Source organism: Dasypus novemcinctus, chromosome X (assembly GCF_030445035.2).
Source record: "Dasypus novemcinctus isolate mDasNov1 chromosome X, mDasNov1.1.hap2, whole genome shotgun sequence".
In the NCBI taxonomy this organism is placed as follows: domain Eukaryota; kingdom Metazoa; phylum Chordata; class Mammalia; order Cingulata; family Dasypodidae; genus Dasypus; species Dasypus novemcinctus.
The window spans coordinates 104,871,895-104,891,845 of record NC_080704.1 but is presented as its reverse complement, the minus strand read 5'-3'; the positions used below and the strand labels follow the sequence as shown (position 1 = coordinate 104,891,845).

General features: G+C 38.5%; 1 non-coding gene across 1 annotated transcript; it reads left to right on the top strand.

The window, feature by feature from the left end:
- The first annotated feature begins 2,508 nt into the window (after positions 1-2,508).
- Positions 2,509-2,693, top strand: LOC111762027 (U2 spliceosomal RNA). The gene has a single exon (XR_002795253.1). It is a non-coding gene; the product is annotated as a U2 spliceosomal RNA (small nuclear RNA).
- Positions 2,694-19,951: the final 17,258 nt, after the last annotated feature.

Sequence of the window (19,951 nt, the reverse complement as noted above, 5' to 3'; positions counted from 1 at the left end):
TAGAAGAGTATCATACATCATCCTTGGAAGAACAGAAAGAGGAGATTGTACATCTGAAGAGAACATTAATGAGTAGAGTACTCCATGCCACAGAGGTCAGTGCCCATTCCATAGTGGTGGTTCCAGATTCCTTGAGAGCTTTCCCCTGGCTGGGGTTGGATGCTCCTTTTCCCAAGAATGGAGGAGAAAGAGTCAACCAGGCACAAAATTTAGCTACTGATTAGTAAATTTGGCTGGCTAAAGTCCAGTCCTATGTACTGCTAAACTTGGAACATGCCTAAGCCAGAAAAAGGCTGGTAACCTCCATTTTAACTCCTCCCCCAGCATTTGGGGAAGTGGGGTTGATTGAAATTCACAGGGATGGTAGTTGACCGGCTTTTATATACTCAAGTCAGATTGCTGACCTAGCCTGGATCCAGCCCTGCCTCTGGCAGGTAGAAAGTGGGGACACCTGCATCAACTTCTCTGGACAACTGAGTTCACTTTTGGTCCACATGGACAAGATAGTTGCCAAATATGTGGATACATCCTCACCACCAATAGGACAGGAGGTGGCACAGTGTTTCCTCAGCCACTCTGGGCAACTGCAGGCAATTTGGGCCTGCATGGACTAGATTATTGTACACCTGTGCTTCTGTCCCTGCACCTGACAGGAAGGATGGACAGTTCTCCCTCAGTCTTTATTAGCAAATGCAACCACTTTTACCCCACATGGACTAGACTATTGGACATATCTGTGATCCCACCCCCACACCTGAGAGGGCAGGAGGAGGGATAGTGTTTGATCAGCATTTCCAGGCAACTGCAGTTACATTTGGGAAACACAGTCTAGATTGGTAGACATAACTGTGGCTACAGCTTTGCCTCCATTAGGCTAGCAGGTGATGCAGTGTTACCTCAGTTTCTCTGAGCAACTGAAACCACTTTCAGGTTACATGGATTAGACTACTGGACATATCTCTGGATCTTTCCCCAACTCTGACAAGGCAGGATGAGGGATGGTGCACTCTCAGTTTTTCCAAGAAGCTGAAGTCACTTTTGGACTGCACTGACTAAATTGTTGGGTCCATTTATGGATCTATCCCTGCCCCTGACAGGGAGGAAGAGGGGCAGTGCTATTTCAACCTCTCCAGGCCACTGCAGTTGCTTTTGGCCTGCATGGACAGGATCATTTCACACATCTGTGGCCCCTTCCCTGCACCTGGTAGGGGAGGAAGGGTACTGGTGCTTCATCAGTTTATCTGGGCAACTGTGGTCAGTTTTGAACAGCACAGTTTACTTTGCTGCCCACAACTATGGCTCTATCCCTACCCCAGGAAGGGGAAGAAGGGACATGGTGCTTCATTAGTCTCTCCAGGCAACTAAAGACAGTCAGTGAAAATAGTCAATAAACCATTAATGAAATAAAACTATTAGAATATTATTTAAAAGGAAATTTTGCATAATAGTAAACTATTATTTAAAAATAGTCAATAAAGTTTAGTTATTTTTGTCAGTAGAAATAACTGAAAGTTTCCAAAGATTGGTGAAAATAAAATATGATAGATAAAATCCAAAAGTAAAAATGGGTCAATTAGGAACTGCCTTTATTGTAATAAAATTGAATATTAATTGATAAAACTCTCTAATCAAAAGAAACAGACTGGAGGAATGGATTAGAATATATGAGCCATCTACATGCTGTTTACAAGAGAATTACCTTAGACTCAAGGGTAAAAACAGATTGAATATGAAAGGCCAGAAAAAGATATTCCATGCATGCAGTAAAGAAATAATAAAAAAAAAAAAAACTTGTGTAGCTTTACTTATATCAGATGAACAGACTTTAAAAGCAAAGCTGTTATTAGAGACAAGGAAGGGCATTATATATTAATAAAAGGGGCAATTTATGAGGAAGAAATAGCAATCATAAATGCATAAACACCTAATCTGGATACCCCATATTATATGAAGCAAACACTGGCAAAACTGAAGAGATAAATGGATATATCTAAAATAATAGTTGACATCTTCAGCACTCCACTATCATCATTAGACAAAACATCTGGATAGAGGATAAATGAACAGAATGCTTGAATAATATGATAAATGAAATAGGCCTAATTGACATATACACAATATTGCTTCTCTGAGCAGAAGGGCATACATTCTTCTCAAATGTTCATATGTGTTTCTCCAAGATAGACCATATGTTGGGTCAAAAAACAGATCTCAATAAAATTATAAAGATGAAAATTATACCAAGCATTTTCTCTGATAATAATGGAGTAAAGCAGAAAATCAACAATAGGCAGAAAAGGGGAAAATTCACAAACATGAATAGATTAAATAACACACTCAAATAATCAGTAGGTAAGAGAAGAAATCACAAGAGAAATCAATAAATATTTCAATGAATGAAAATAAGAACACAAATTATCAAGACCTATTGGATGCAGCAAAAGCAGTGCTGAGAGGGAAATTTATAGCCATTAATGCTTATATTAGAAGAGAAGAAAGCTAAAGTCAATAGCCTCGGAGTTTTGACTAAGCTCAAATTAAGTATATTTTCATATCAGTTTAATAACTGATTCATCCTCTGAGGACAATATATTAAGTGGATTTTTGGAGCAAGGTGATGGGACAAGTCCTTGTTCCATCCACTCCATGCACCAACTGGGTATAGCAGTACCTCCAGTAACAGTACATCCCCTTTAGGGGAAAAAAAAAAAAGAAGAAAGCTAAAGTTAATGACCTAAGTACACAGCTGGAGGAACTAGAAAAGAACAGAAAGTGATTCAAAATGCAAGTAGAAAGAATGGAATAACAAAGATCAAACAAATGAGAAAAGGTAGGTGCCTACCACATGGGAGATCCAATGTTTAAACCCAAGGCCTTCTGATGTGTGTAATGAGCTGGTCCATGTGCAGTACTGATGTGTGCAAGGAGTGCCCCGACATGCAGGGGTGTCCCTGCATAGGGAAGCCCCACGTGCAAGGAGTACTCCCCATAAGGAGAGATGCCCAGTGCAAAAAAAGTGCAACCTGCCCAGGAATGGTGCCACACACACACAGAGCTGATGCAGCAAGATGATGCAACGAAAAAAGAGACATGGATTCTGGGTGCCATTGGCAAGAATACAGGTGCACACAGAAGAGCACATAGTGAATGGACACAGAGAGCAGACAACTGGGGTCTGGGGAAGGGGAGATAAATAAATAAATAATAAATCTTAAAAAAATAGTCCTGTTCAACTCACCTAAGGGAGGTGGACAGTAGGAAATGCTTAATAAGCTTCCAAGAGCATATTTAGGGTTCCAGGCCAGGCCTGGGTGCTCTCTCTCATAGAGCCTGAGAGTCATTTTTTCTGTTGTGAATTAAGTCACCAGTGTCCCATTTGAATTTCAAAAGGGAACTCTCATATAGGCTATTGCTTCTTGCTGCCCTGGGAGAGAAAGCAGTTAGAAAAAAAGGGGGGGACAGATTAATAATCAGCAGTTTATCCAATTGCAAAGATTCAATCCTGCCCCAGGGAGACACTTTCTGAAGAGCTAATCAACCCTACAAGAAAGTTTAGCTCAGTGGAGGAGTTTTAGCCTTGAGTACACAAAGTCTCTAGTTTGATTGCTGGCTCCAATTAGAGCAGTGAACCAGTGGGATATTAAACATCTAGCTGATATTTTAGGACAGGGAAAACATAATCATTATCCTTGTATTAACTTCCCTTGGGTCTCTTATTTTTCCTAAAAAAAGCTTGCTTTTGTTATATAATTTAACTTAATTTAGTCTGTCTCTAAAACCCACTTCAAAATCGGTAGCAAGAAAGCTGCAGTTCAATTGATTGATAAGAACCAGCAGCCTGACAAGCTCCACAGGGATACTATTGGGTTGGGCTTTGCAGGCATGAAGGCAGCTTGGGGTAGGAGGATGGGTCAGATGGTCCAAGGAATTGGGGGGAGGGTTGGGGAGAGCAAGTGAACCTGGAAGATTGTTGGATATGTGGTTGAAACCATAATGTTGAGAAAAGACTTTAGAAAATACAATAAGGAAGGGTTACTGGTTTAAGGTGCTTGACAGGGGGCATCTGGCACTGGGTACACCTGGGGCAGGCTTCTAGGGAGTGTGTGAGTGCTCATCTTGATATAGTATGTTGTAGCAGTGGGTGGGGACCCATAAAATGAGAGGAAAGCTGTTATGCCCCCATTCTGGGGAGTCCTGATGATCTCAAACGCTCTCTCAAGAGCATGGGTGGCTCCCAAAAGTAGAGGACAGGCTAGTGTGTCAAGCCCTCAAGATTGTTGCAAGTATCTGTGAATCTTGTCCTTTAAGCAGTGAAACTTGTGTGTCACTGTGGGCCCTGAGGGGAGGGGAAGAGAGGAATAGAATAGTTGGAAAAGGGGGTAGCTGCAGGGCATTTTCAGGATTGGAATTGTCCTCAATGATATTACACAGACAGATGCTGTGCAAAGTGTAAACTATAATGTAAAATATTGACCATATTTAGTAGCAATGCTTCAATATGTGTTCATCAATTGTAACAAATTTCCCACACTAATGAAAAATGTTGTTAATATGAGAAATTGTGGGAGGGAGTTGGGTTGGGTTTTATGCGAAACACCTTTATTTTTGATGTATCATTTATATAATCTAAAGCTTCTTTAAAAATAAGAAGGAAAAGGAATTAAAAAATAAACTCTAGGTATAGGTTACTAGGAGTTAGGATGAGGTCTGAGAAGGGATACTGATACTTATATGTATGTAGAATTTTCAATGTAAATGTGATAATGCATAGAGTTGATGGGGACACAATTAATTTTTAATGTAAATATAGAAATGCATAGAGTTGATGGGTCAGTATAACTAACACAGCTCTTTCATGAGTGGAAATGTGGCTGAATATTATAGTCTAGGGATCTAAATGTCAATTTAAGAAAGTAAGAGGATAATCTAGGGACTAAATATTATAATGAACCCAGAGGTGGATAAGGATTGTGGTTGATAGTAAAAATACAAGCATGTGCTTCTATAAAGTAGAACAAATATATGTCACTATCACAAGATGGTAAGACTATGATGACACATGGGAAAATACAATTAATGTAACTTATGTAGTATAGTTAATAGCAATATTGCAATATTCTTCCATCAATATCAAAGAAAATGCTATATCAATGCTAAGGTCAATAATAGAGGATTATAGGATTTTTTCTTTTGGAGTAAGGAAAATATTCTGAGATGAGTGGGGTGATGACAGCTCAAATCTGTGATGAAACTGAGAGCCACTGAGTGCATACTTTGGATGTATTGTATAAGGCATGGGACTGTATAACATAGTGAACCATGTGCTGGAAGATGGACTATGTTTAATAGTACAAATATTTAGAGTGTTTTCTCGTCAAATATAAAAATTGTAAAATACTAAATACATGGTTTTAATAATAGGTGAGCAATGGAAAATACATACCAAATATAAGCTATGGGCCATTTTCAGTGGTAAGTCTGATGATGTTCTTTTGTAATCTGTAACAACTATTCCATAATGATGTAAGCTGTGGGTAGAGGGGTGACATGTGGGAATTCTGCACATTATGCATGATTATTTTGCAAGCTCACAACTTTTCTAATAAAAATATATTTTAAAATATTACCTACAGGTATAAGTTACTGTAAGGATTGAATGAGATAATTTATATAAAACTGCCTGGTACTTAGGAAAGACAAATGATGTTAGTTCTTATAATACCCTGACTAGTACAGAATGTGAGGATTCCTTTCTTATTGTATTTTTTTTTGGTCAGTATTTTTCTAGATCATAATTGTGGTAGTATTGCAATGCCAACTTCTACTTAGATTATAGTCTGTTATGATTTCCAGGTTTTAAGCAATGCTTATTTTTAATGAGACAGCTTCCATCCTGTATCTGAGGTTGTCCTTTTTGATCTTTAAAGTCTAATCTTTTTTCTAAGTCTTTGTGCTTTATATTTGACATTATTCTTGTGTCATAGGACAATTTTCCCATTATATCAATGTTGCTTGCATGTTTTTGCTGTATCCATGGCCCTACTTGTTTTAAAATCATATTGGAAATGTGATTAACACGTTTCCTTTTTTAAATTTCTTAGTACTTAGACTTGATCAAAATTCCTGCCCTTTCATCTTTGTTCACCAAAGTTGCTAGCTTTGCTCAAAGTTTCACAGATACCAAATCAGGGTTACCAAAGAAGGCAGAACATATTACATAGTTTTGTGTAATGAGTTTTTTCCATGAAGTCATTTGGACCCTGGACATCCAGTTCCAGTCTTAATTCTATGCATGAATTAAGTTGTTTATAGATGGTGCCTGTCTCCTGACCACCTGTTTTATTAATAGCTATTTTATTCTCACACCATGGTGACAGCAACAGTCATTAGGATGTAATTGTTATTACATTGCAACTAAATCTCTCATAAATATATAATAAAAATATAATCAATGGGATGAATTTTAACTGCTTATTTTTAATGTGTCGTTTGAAGAATTCAAAGAAATCAGTGTAAGATGTTTTCTAGTTTTGTTGAAAGGTAAATATTTTAAAGTAACTAGCATTCATTGCAGATTGCTTGTGTGTTTTTTTTTTAACATATCTTCTGAAATACAAATTGCTTCTATGGAGAAAATTGAAAGAAATTAGGAAGTAGTCATTGGGTTTATAGCATAGGGCTGTCCAAAAGTTCATCAATTCATATTGTATGATGAAATTGGGATACTAAATGGTCCTCATTTGATCTAGTCTTCAGAGTAATTATTCTTCAATTGATTTAGTGTATTAGATAAAATGAAGTTTAATGACTATGCAAATTGGGAAAATTTTGTTAGCTTTCTGTGTTGAATATTGAAATGCATGTAGATTAATTCTAAGCTTTATCATATTGCATTCAGATCACTATGAATGCCAAATCCACTTCCTACACCTCAGTTACCATATTGATTATAAAATTTTATTCAGGAAGAACAAGCCTTTATAGATCACAGCATGTCAAAATTTAGATAGAATTTGAATTAATACAAGACATATTTGATCTCTGTTACAGAAAAATATTTCACTAGAGAATAATAAATAATGAGGGAGATAACTTCTGAAATATTATTTAGGGCTATTAAGGGACATAGGCAAAGAAGAGGTAGTGGTAGTCCTGCTTGTCCTTGTGTTAGTGAGAAAAATAATTGTTCGGGGATGTCTTTGGTTCCAAGCAAAATCCCAGCAATGCAGGCTTTGAAGATTGGTTCTTCATATTTTTTGAGAGAAGAGAATGCTTAAAAGACCTTAGAAAGATGTTAATCTAAGCTATTGAAGTTCTTTTGTTTTAAGTCTCTCTCACTGAAAGAAAAATTGCACTCAAATGCACTTCATTCTGTATTTATATTGAATTTCTCAATGTGGATGTATTGTGATGTATTTAATACAGGTCCATCTTGGGTTCCCCAAGCACATTAATCCTAGTCCACAGACCTGCCAATTGATTTCTGCCTCAGCACACCAGGATGGTTTTAGTGTTATCCTCACAGGAATATCCCTTCTACCCCCTTCCTCTCCACAATATAGATTTGATGCTTTTGTAGATGTTCCAAAATGTTACACACTACTGGTTTGATTTTCTTCTAGAGAATAAATGAAATCTTCATGTGCAATATTCTCATAGAGGACTTCAAGAAATGGGGGTGAAATTTTCATTTGATCCATGGTTCTCAATTAATTTACATTTTGTTTAGTCTGGCTCTTGGCTTTGTGTCTAGATGTGTTGAAAGGGAGGTCAATTTACATTGAAAGTTATTTAAATAATACAGTAAAAATTCAATTAATCAAGATTCCTAACAGGATTTTTTCTTGAACTTGAGTTCAGGGAGAAAGAAGCAAATAAGATGACAATCTCTCATCAGTTCTTTATTCTAATAATTTTGTTGGCATGTCTTGAAGTAAATATAAATATGGTTTAGAACTTTATACTTATAATTACATTCCTCAAGAATCATAATTAATGGCCAGAATGCTTACTTTGAAGCTCTGTAGGTTGTCAATCTAGGATATTTGTTTAATTTTCTATGTAAGCCACTAAGATTCAAGTATTTTCATATACTTTATTTATTATGCCAGAAGAATGGATTAATACATGTCATGATGGTCAACAAAAGAAGTTGAAAGAAAAAACATTTCAGTAATCTGAAGTCATTGTTTCCTGAACATTTTTTAAAAAATTATGATTCATTGACTACAGAACCCTAGAGAACCCTCACTGGTCCAATTACCCAGCTTGCAGCTCCATAACTAGTTTAAATGAAGGCTTGTTCTTCCTGAATACAATTTTATAATCAATATGGTAACTGAGGTGTAGGAAGTGGATTTGGCATCTGAAGATGTAAGTCCAAAGCTAAGTTTTACCATTAACCTTGGCATGACCTATTTGATGACTTTTCCCCAGTCTAAGTTTTTCATATCTGTAAAATAGGGATGATAGGATTCAATGTAAAAGGTTGTTCTAATTTTTAAATGAAACAATGTGTAAGAAGATGTTCTTAAAGTTGTAGACTGTCAGAAATCATTATTATTATCCAAATCACTGGTGTTATAAAGACTGGAGAATTGTTATACTGTCCAGAATATCTAAATCACCTTGGTGCTTAAGCCTTATTTTTTTAAAGCACTTGAATGCATCCCTTCTACTCAAATTACCCTTGAGAATTAGTTCCAATTTCCATAGGTTTGATAATGACAAGGGATAGAGAGAGACACAAGAATACTTTGGCATCTGGTTTTGATTAACAAAAAGTACTGGAGATGATGTCTTTATAGGTAGCAAAGCCACACACTTCATGAAACTACCTTCTTGACTAGATATATAGGTACCACATATGTTCGTTTAGTCCCCCAAATCCAGATCCTGGGTAGTATTCTTTTTTCTTCTTCTTCATTTTCTTTTAAATGTTACATTAAAAAATGAGGTCCCCAGATATCGCCCACCCCCCCCTACCCCACTCCTCCCACATCAATAAACTCTTCCATCATCGTGGCACAATCACTGCAACTGGTGCATATATTTTGGAGCACTGCTGCACCACATGGACAGTGGTCTACATTGTAGTCTACACACTCCCCCAGTCCACCCAGTGGGCCATGGCAGGACACACAATGTCCAGCATCTGTCCCTGCAGCACCACCCAGGACAACTCCAAATCCTGAAAATGCACCCACATCATATCTCTTCTTCCCTCTCCCTACCATCAGCAGCTCTGGATAGTATTCTTTTGCTTCTCCTGAATTTTCAGACTAATCAAGCTGATTCTAGTTGACATTTCCTGAAAATATTAAATGAAAAATGGCATACCTATTCTCTTCCTTTTTAGTAAGTTTATTTGGGCTTTCTAAGAGGAAAGTGATTAGTTTTCCTGAGGAGTGCAAAAACTCCCATTACTTCCACTTAACAGTCTCTCTACTAGAGAGCTAAGCATTTCCATCTATGCATTATCAGTCCTTTGGACTTCCTGTGGCAGTTTGATATTATTTATGAATTCCAAAAAGAGGTATTGATTATGTTTGTAAACTGGTATGTTTCTCTGGGCATGATAACGTTTAATTGATTTAAATTCAAAGGCTTTACATTTAAATCAATTTAGGTCTTTGATTTCACCACATCATTAGGGCATGCAGTGTTGAGTCCCCACCCCCTCAGTGGGATACATAAAAGGATGCTTAAACAAGAATATAGAAGTAGAAACACAGAAGCAGATACACGAGAAAAGAGAGAGAGCTTCATACTCATGGTAGAGGTCCTGGGAAAAGAAATGAGCCATTTACCTAATAGTTTACAGCTGACCCTGTGAAGAGTGCAGACCATCTGAGCCCAGAAAGAAATGAGCCCTGGGAAGAGAGACTAGCCCTATGCCAGCCTACAACTCAGATCATAAGAAGCTGGAATTATGGAGCCTTAAGAGGGAAGAAATAGGCTGAACCCTCTCAGACATCACCTGCCATCTTGCTTCAACACATGGTGTATTAGTCAGCCAAAGGGGTGCGGATGCAAAATATCAAAAATCTGTTGACTTTTATCAAAGAGTCTTTATTTGGAGGTAGAAGATTACAGTCACAAAGCCCTCAAGAGTAAATTACTTCCCTCACTAAAGTCTCTTGCCATGTGTTGGAGCAAAGTGGCTGCCAGTCTCTGTGAGAGTTCAGACTTTCTCTTCCTCCTAAGGCTCCATGGTCCCAGCTTCTTCTGATCTCAGGTGTAGGCTAGCATAAGGCCTATCTCTTTTCCTGGAGCTTGTTTCTTTCTGGGCTTTCTCAGCTCTTCAGATCTCTGGTTTCTTCAGCTGCAAACTTTCAGCTGAATGGCTCGGTTCTCTCCTCTGGGTTCCATCATCCAAAACTAAATTCTCTGTGTACTCCTTCATGTGTTTACTTCCCTGTCTTTGACTGAGTATCTATTTATATAGCCCAGAAAGGGGGGCAGGGACTCAAACCAAGTCATTCTAATGGTGTGGTCAAATAAAAGCCCTAATCTTGACTGAATAAAATAAAAATGCAATCTCTGAATCTAATACAATCTAATATGCCCAGAGGAACAGACCATTTTACAAACACAATCCAATATCTATTTTTGGAATTCATAGACAATACCAAACTGCCACATGTGGTAAGAGACTTTGGGTGAGGAAGTACTTTTTATGGTACATTGAGTTGGATTCTTTAGGGCCTTGTGATTGTAAGCTTTTACCCCAAATATATACCCTTTATAAAAGTCAACAGATTTCTGGTACTTTGCATCAGCACCCCTTTAGCTGACTAATACATTGTCAAAGTAACTTTAACCTAAAAAAACAGATTCTGGAGAATGTCCTGGAGCAGACAGTGCTGCAACATTGCTTTCATACCAAGAAGTAAGAGATTTTTAAATGAAAATTTATTTATCTTCCTATTTGCTATGAAATTAAAGTTCACTTTTACCCTATTTGTTTTCATTCTTTGCAAGTAATGTATGATATTAAACTGTTAGTTACCCATGTGAATAAGCCTAATCTGTATCACTGAAGCTCACTGATAAGTAAAAAACCTTGTTTTTAGCTTCTGACTTCAAGCTTTTCATTTAAATAGACTTGAAAGAAAAAAGACAGTTGCTAATAAAGTGAAAATGTCATGATTTTACTTCCCTCCTTCCCTTTCAGCCTATATTGCAGAAATTAATGAATAAAGTCACTCTTAAAAGATAGGAAGTCAGGAGGAGGAGAAATGGAATTCAAGGATAATCTGGAAAATGAATAATCAGTCCTTGATCATGAAAGGTGACTGAACTCAGGTTTATGTACAATTTTCCTTAAATAGACACAAATACATTTCTTTCAACCTGCTGCTCCAGGGATTTGATTTCCTCCCTCTTTTTATTTTAACTTAATGAAGTATACCTCTTATACATAAACATACACAAACAGTAAGTATATTGTAAAAATTTTGAACTCACAAAACAATCATATATAACATCATACAGGATTCTAATAACTCACCCTACCACCAATACCTTACAATGTTGTTAAACATTTTTCATTAATGATTAAAGAGCATTGTCAAAATATTACTACTAAACAAAGTATTCCCCCAGCCCACCCTATCATTATTATCTTTATATCATTTATATATGAACACAAACAATAAGTATAGAGTAAAAGTTATAAACTTAAAAAGCAAACATGCATAACATCATACAGGGGTCCCATACCTCAACCCTCCACCAACACCTTGCATTGTTGTGAGAGTTTTGTTAAAAATTATGAAAGAATATTGTTAAAATCTTACAACAAATTATAGTCCTTAACTTATATTTGGTGTATTTTCCCCCAACACACGCTATTATTATATTTTAAAAATATTTTTAAGGCAGAAGTTGTAAACTTATAAAACAATCATGCACATGTGCAGAATTCCCAAAGAACACCCCTCTATCAACAAAACACACTATAGGAGGAATATTTGCTACAGATAAGATAATATCATGTGATCATTACATGTTCATAGTGTACATTTGGCTCACATTTTCCATACTGGCTCATTATCAACACAGTATATCTTTTGTATAGATGCAAGAATATTATATTATTACTGCTAACCACAGTCCATAGGTCACTCCAGTTGCATTTTTTCCCCATGCTTTTCCACATTCTTGATATGCTGCAGTAGTGATGTACATTTGCTCTAGCTCACAAAGGACACTCTTGCATCTGTATCATCAACCACAATTCTCATCCACCTCTGGGTTTACTATGCTATTCAGTTCCTAGATTATTCTCTATCATTCTGTCAGTTGGCATTTACATCCCTAGGATACCATTTTAAGCCACATCCCCATTTATAAACTAGCAGCTACACACTATGTGTTGCCATCCTTTCTATACATTTCCACACTTTTATGGTAAAGCTAATTAAAACTTGTACATACATTAAATATCAGTAGTCCATCTCAGTCTCCTTCTTATCTCCTATAAGAATCCATCATCTACCACCAGGTCTTGAAGATATTTCCCTACAATTTCTTCTAGAATCTTTTTAGTTCTTGCTTTTATTTTTAGGTTTTTTGAATCATTTTGAGTGAATTTTTGGATAAGGTGTGAGACAGGGGTCCTCTTTCCTTCTTTTGGCTATGGATATCTAGTTTTCTCAGCACCATTCATTGAATGGACTGTTCTGCCCGAGTTGTGTGCATTTGATATGTTAGTCAAAAATTACATGACCATATATGAGAAGGTCTGTTTCTGAACCATCAGTTTGATTCCATTGATCTATATGTCTGTCTTTATGCCAGCACCATGCTATTTTTACCACTATAGCTAGGTAATATGATTTCAAGTCTGGAGATGAGAGATTGTTTTTACTTTTGAAGACATATCTCGCCATTCAGGATCCTTTACCCTTCCAAATAAATTTGATAATTGTGTCTTCAAAAAAAATGCTCTTGGAATTTTTACCAGGATTGTATTAAATCTGTATATCAATTTGAGTATAATTGACATCTTAATGATATTTTGTCTTCCAATCTGTGAACATGGAATGTTCTTCCAGTTATTTAGGCCATTTTTTATTTCTTTTAACATTGAGTCAAAATTTTTAGAATTAAAGTGCTTTACCTCATTGGTTAAGTTTATTCCTATTTGAGTTTTATCTGTCTTATTTTATTTTCATCAGTCTTTTGACACTTTGAGTTTCTCTTATTGATGGAATCTTCATTTCTAGATTTTCTTCAAGTTCTCTCTCTCCTGTCTTTTTATTTCAGACTCTAGCACACCCTTTAGAATTTACTGAAAATCTCGTTTCTTGGTTGGAAGTTCTGTTTCTGTTTATCTGTGAATGTTCTAAACTTGCCCTACTTTTTGAAAGACGATCTTGCCAGATATAAAAATCTTGATGGGAGGTTTTTCTCTTGTAGTACCTTATATATATTACACCACAGTCTTCTTGCCACCATTGTTTCTGGTGAGAAATCAGCACTTAATCTTATTGGATATCTTTTTATGTTATGCATTGCTTTTCTCTTGCTGTTCTTAGAATTCTCTCTTTGCATTTGGCATTTGATATTCTGATTAGTATGTGTGTCAGAGATGGTGTATTCAGATTTTTTCAGATGGGAGTTAATTGCACTTCTTGGACATGGATATCTTTGTCTTTCAATAGGGTTGGGAAATTTTCTACCATTATCCCTTCAAATATTCCTTCTGTCTCTTTTCCCTTCTGTTCTCCTTCTGGGACATCCATGACACATATATTTCCATGTCTGTTGCTGTCATTTAGTTCCCTGATACCTTGTTTAATTTTTTCCAATCTTTTCTTCAGTCCTTTTGTATGTTCACTTTTAGTGGCCATTTCTTCAAGCTCTCAATCCTTTCTTCTGTCTCCTCAAATCTGCTATCATATGATTCTAATACTTTTTAATTTAATTTTTGCACCTTTCATTCCCATAAGATCTGCTCTTTTTCTATGTTTTCTTTCAAATTCTTCTTTGTGCTCCTCCAATGTCTTCTTAATATCTTTAATCTCTTTAGCCATCTCATTGAATTTATTAAGGAAATTCCTTTGAACATCTATGATTAGTTGTCTCAAATCCTTTATGACATCTGGAGGCTAATCTTTTTAAAATTTTATTTCTTTTAATTTTTTAATTGAATTTTTATTTAATTGTCTTTTTTAATGATACATAAATAACAAAAAATGTTACATTAAAGAATATAAGAAGTTCCCCTATTCCACATTGGGCCATATCTTCCTATTACTTGATGTGGATTGTAAGTTTTTGTTGGTGTCTTGGCATCTGGCTTACTAGAGTGTTTATTCTGGGTGCAGTTTTTCTCTTTAGTTTAGGGCTTCCTGCCCTTTCCCCCTTGCTGGTTGTGCAGTAGGGACCAGCGATGTAGTTGGTGCTATAAACTGTGAAGGCTCAAGTTGTCCTCATTGCCCCAGGGTTCAAAGAATCTGCTCCGAACTTACTCCTTTGCCAGGGGTAAGGACAGAGTCATAGCTCTGTGGAATAATCCAAGTTATACAGACTTAGACTGTAGTTGCCCAGAAAGTCTGATGAAGCTTCACATTTCTTTGTCCCCTGCCTGGGGTGGGGATGGAGTTGCAGTTTTGGGCAGCAATCTATGCAGAGCAGGTCCAAGAGGACCAGAGTTGCCCTGGTAGACCTCAGATTATTAAGACTGTGCCAGCCAAATGTACCTGCAGTTACCTAGATAGGCCGGGTCAGGGCTGGCCAACCTCCTACCTGCCCTAGATGGGGCTGAATCCTAGCCTAGGTCTGTAGTCTGATCTGGGTGAAAGAAACTGTTTCCTACCATTGCTGTGATTTTCATGTAGCTCAGCTTCCCTTCATGCTGGGGGGGTGGACTAAAAATCATAGCTACCAGTCTTTTTCTGACTTGGACAGTTTCAAACTTTAGCTGTTCTTAGGGTTATAATTTACCCAGCCAAATTTACTAATCAGTGGTGGAAATCAGTGGCCAACCATCTCCTCCGCCCTCATTTTTGGGAAAAGAAGCCCCTAATTGCAGCCAGAGAACAGCAACTGGAGCAGCTTGCACCACCAAAGTTGGACAATCACTGGCCTTTATGGCTTGTCCTGTAATTTCCCAGAGAGTTTGGTACAGGTCACCCCAGTTTTCTCCTTGCTGGATGTGGGAGAGCAGCCTAGGCTAGAGCTGAAAACATGATCTTGATGGAAAGAAGCCAGTCCCTACCAGCACTGTAATTTTGAGTCTGCCCCACGTCTCCTCATGCCAGGTGCTAAGTTAGGGTGGTGGCTACTGGCCTCTTTCTGACTCGAACAGTTTCAAACTTAAGCTGTTCTTAGGATTATACTTTACTCATCAGTAGCTGAAATTGGTAACCAACCATTTCTTCCTCCCCCTCTTTTTTTGGGAAGTGGAACTTTCAATTCCAGCCATGGAAGAACTCCCAAGGCAGCTTGTGCCTCTACTGGAGGAGGGTCACTGGCCTCCATGGTGTGGTGTGCTCTACTTATGAGTCTTCTCTACAGATGGGCAGTGTCCTCCTTCCATTCCTTCAAGTATGTTTCAGGATGCTCTTCTGGTCTCTTGGAGTCCCTAAACAGGTGCTTCAGCTAGCTCCAGATAGCTCTGGGTGTTTACTAACATCCCTGTTGCAGAAGCTGGCTCTCAGAGCTCCTTACTCTGCTACCATCTTGCTGATTGTCCAATTTCCTCTCTTTTTTAGCAAAATAGGTTCAGACCTGCCTGCCTCCCTGTCTCAAAACCATCCACAGAGCCACAGAAAAGCAGAGACATAAGGGATTCTACAGGTCATCATGAAACTGCTTACATTTTTCAGATAAGGAATTTGGATCCAGAGAAAAATGACTCTTCCAAAGTCACATGGTTAGTTAATAGCCAAGCTGGGACTTAAAAATAGTTTTTCTGATTTCTTATTCAGGGTCCATTCTGTCATATCATACCTGCCAATTTCAAACCTTAATTGCTCTAAAGAAGTTATTGGGAAATCAGCTCTGTTGATAAGTCTACATTGGATGGAAGGTGATGGAATTCTCTCCCCCAAGGTTGTTGATGTGGGAGGAGTGGCGGGGGAGAGTGGAGATATATGGGAACCTCCTTTAATTATTTATTTTAAAAGGTGTTTTAAAATTTATTTATCCCCCCCTTGCCGCCTGCTTGCTGTTTACTCTCTGTTTCTATTCACTGTGTGTTCTTCTGTGTCTGCTTGTCTCCCTTTGTTGCATCATCTTGCTGCACCAGCTTACTGTGACATGGGCCATCAGCTCTCCATGGGCACAGGCCATCACCTCTCTGTGAGCGTGGGCCAGCTTGCCTTCACAAGGAGGTCCTGGGATGTGAGCCCAGGGCTTCCCATATGGTAGATGGGAGCCCAATCAATTGAACCACACCCTCTTCCTGATCCTTTATTTACATCCCCTCCCTTGAGGCTTTTGCTTGCTGTCTGCTGTCTGTGTCCATTTGCTGTGTGTTCTTCTGTGTGTTTGTATTTTTAAAATTTTCCCCCCACTTGTGGTTTGCTTGTGTTTCCTCTGTGTCCCTTTGTTGTGCACTATTCTGTGTGTTTAATTGTCTCTCCTTTTGCTGCTTCACCTTGCCAATTAGGTTCTCCATGGCACTTGTGGGCTGGTGGCACTCTGTGGCACTTGTGGGCTGGGTGGCACTCTGCAGTGCTTGTGGGACAGGTAGCACTCTGTGGTGCTTGTGTGCTGGTGGCTCTCTGCTGCATGTGGGTGAGCCTGCCTTCACAAGGAGGCCTCAGACACAAACCCAGGGCCTCCCATATGGTAGATGGGAGCCCAACTGATTGAGCCACAGTCAGTACCCTTCATCCTTTATTTTTTAATATAACATTTTGTGTGATCTCTGTGTCTTTAAAAAAAGATAATAAAAAATTTAAATCAGAAAAAAATATTTAGGGGATTCCCATATGCCCCATTCCCCATTCCTTCCAAAATTCCTCACATTAACAACATCCTTCATCAGTGTGGTACATTCATTTCAATTGATGAACACATTTTGGAGCATTGCCACTAAGCCTGGATTATAGTTTACATTGTAGTTTACACTCTCTCCCACACAATCTGTATGTTATGGCAAAATAAATAATAGCCTGCATCTGTCTTTTCAACCTCATTCAGGACAATTCCCAAGTCCTGAAAATGCCCCGTATTATTTCTCTTTTTCCCTTTCCCTGCCCTCAGAACCTCCAGAGACCACAGCCTCCACATAAATGATATAACTTCTTCCATTGTTAGAATAACAATACTTTTATAGTAGAATACCAGAAGTATACGTTCTTCCCCAACTGTCGGGATTCTGGGAAGGTGATGCCCACTATACCTCTAAAGGAGAGAGGTCTTCAATACCATATTACTGATGGATGGGTATCTCTTGCTTGAAGTTGTAGATTCTCTTGGCTCCTTGGTATGGTTGTTGTCCATCATCTCCTCCTTGTTAGGCATCCAGCATGAGTCCAATGAACTAGAAGATAGGTGTTGCAATGCCATTGAGTTTTGAGCCCCAGCTGGCTCATGGACAGCCCAAAGATTTAAATCTCTTGGATGTACACTTACCAATTCTAGTTCTAATTATAGGTTCAAATAGAAGAGAGAGTAAGCATATGTGTAGGGAAACCATAATTGAGCCCAGCTCTTTCACACTGGGGAGCATAAATTCCAAAGTAGGGTCCACTGGCAAGGACCCAAACTCCTGAACTATCTTCCCTGACTGTAGGTCCTGGATATCTCCATAACACTCAGGTTCCCCACAATTTGAGATAGTATCTACTTCGCCTGTCAATGAGATCCTGCTGAGATGTGTGTAAGTGTAACCTGTTAAATAACCTCCTGACTCACTTTTAAGTCTCTTAGCCTTATAAAATAATTTGTCTTCACCTTTTCTTCCTTTTGGTGCAGGACATTTCCAGTTGTATTGCCATATGATGTTTGGTAGTAATCCCCCAATGCCAGGGATGATTGTCCTCCAGAGTCATGTCCCACACTGGGGGGAAGTTATTGCATTTATATGCTGAGTTTGGCTTAGAGATAGACCATATTTGAGCCTAAAGGAGGCTTTCAGGAGGTAATTTTTAGGCATCCTCTAATACTAGGTTAAGTTTCAATTTCAAGAGTAAATGTTCATAAGCACAATTATCAATATTAAGGGCCCATCAATGGACCATCCTCCTTCAATATTCATTGCTCTTATAATTGGTGGATTCTTGCTTCTTCATTAGAGAATGTGGCAGAAATCCCTAGGATTTGATAGTCCTTCAATTATTGTTTGATTCTTCACCCACCATGACATGACAAGGTCTCAGGAATATTTGAACACCTTTGTATACCTTATATGTATGCCCAAGTGAACTTCTTCCCATGTGTCCCCCATCACTTAGACCCCACACCAATGATCCTCCCCTGCCACAGTTGTAACCCCTCTGTGATCCAAAACCTCTTAAAAAATGAAGCCAATAAAGTAGCCACATATAATTAATAAGAAAATAAAAGAGTGATCATTTTAAAATATGAAATAAAATACAAAAATTAGAAAAATTAAAAATTTGGATAATAAAAATAATGAAAAATATTTAAATATTTAAAACTTTTTCTTGACATTTTGGCTTTCATCCCTGTAATGTCTGTTGTCTTGTATGTACAATGACTTTTTCTTTAATTTATTTCTGCAATGTCTTACTTTTTACACTTTGTGTTCAAAGAGGTTTTAGGTTATAAAAAGTCACCTATAGAATACAGGGGACACCCATATACCCAACGTCCTCCCCCTTTTCCCCCATCCCCTATTAATAGCATTGTATATATGGATGGTACTTTTTTCACAACTGATGTACAAATATTGGAACATAGCTACTAACTATGGTATTTGGCATACATTACAGTTTATATTTTGGACCATAAACTTTGATAAATTTTGGTGAAATATAACGGCATTTATCTATCAATTCAAGATCATGTAGAACACGTTCATCACTCCAAAAATATCCCCTATTCCATCTATTCTATTTCTCCTGAAAATGTCCCCACATCTCATCTCTTCCTCCCATTCAATATCCCCAGCAGCCACCATGGCTACTTTCTCCACACTAATTGTTGGCCTCCGCTGCGGCGCTGCAGGCAGGTTGATGCAGGCGAGTCGCTGCCGGGGATCGGGCCTACGCCACGGCCAGACCGGGGCGGCAGCGGGCGGCTCAAGGCTTGGGGGACGCGTGGTTCGATGGAAGAAGAACCACGGAGACGAGGTCTATGCACAGGTCTGATTTTATTCGGGAAGTACATGGGGTTTTATAGTGTCATGGAGGCGGGGAGGTTGTGGGAGGGGCATGTCCGTGGGGCAGCTGAGGATTGGCTGCAGAGGCAAGGGCGGACCTGCAGTTTATGACGTAAGCCATTGATGGCAGAGGGGGTTGTTTCCGAGGTTGTGCCGGGGCGGATACGGGATGAGGGCGGTTGAAATGAGGCGGGGAGAACAGCGATCGGCTGGGAAGGGGAAGATAACAGTGGCTGGGAGGAGGGGCAGAGGGAGGCAGCAGCACAAACTGCTGCTGAGAAGGGCCATAATACAGGGAGGTTACGAGGAACAGGCGGGCAAAGTGTAAGGAAGCGAAAGGCAGGGTGGGAGCAGGGGACACTAATGCCACATTTTCTTCGATTACTAATCACAATAGTTCATGAATAGAATATCAGTAAGTCCACTCTAATCTATACTCTATTCCTCCATCCTGTGGACCTTGGAATGGTTGTTTCCACTCCACATCTATATCAAGAGGGGCCTTAGATTCCACATGGATGCTGGATGCAATCCTCCTGCTTTCATTTGTAGGTAATCTTGGCTCCCTGGTGTGGTGGTTGAAATTCAACTCCATGTTAGCTGAGTGGGGTAAGTCCAATAACCAGAGTGTAGGAACTGAAGTCT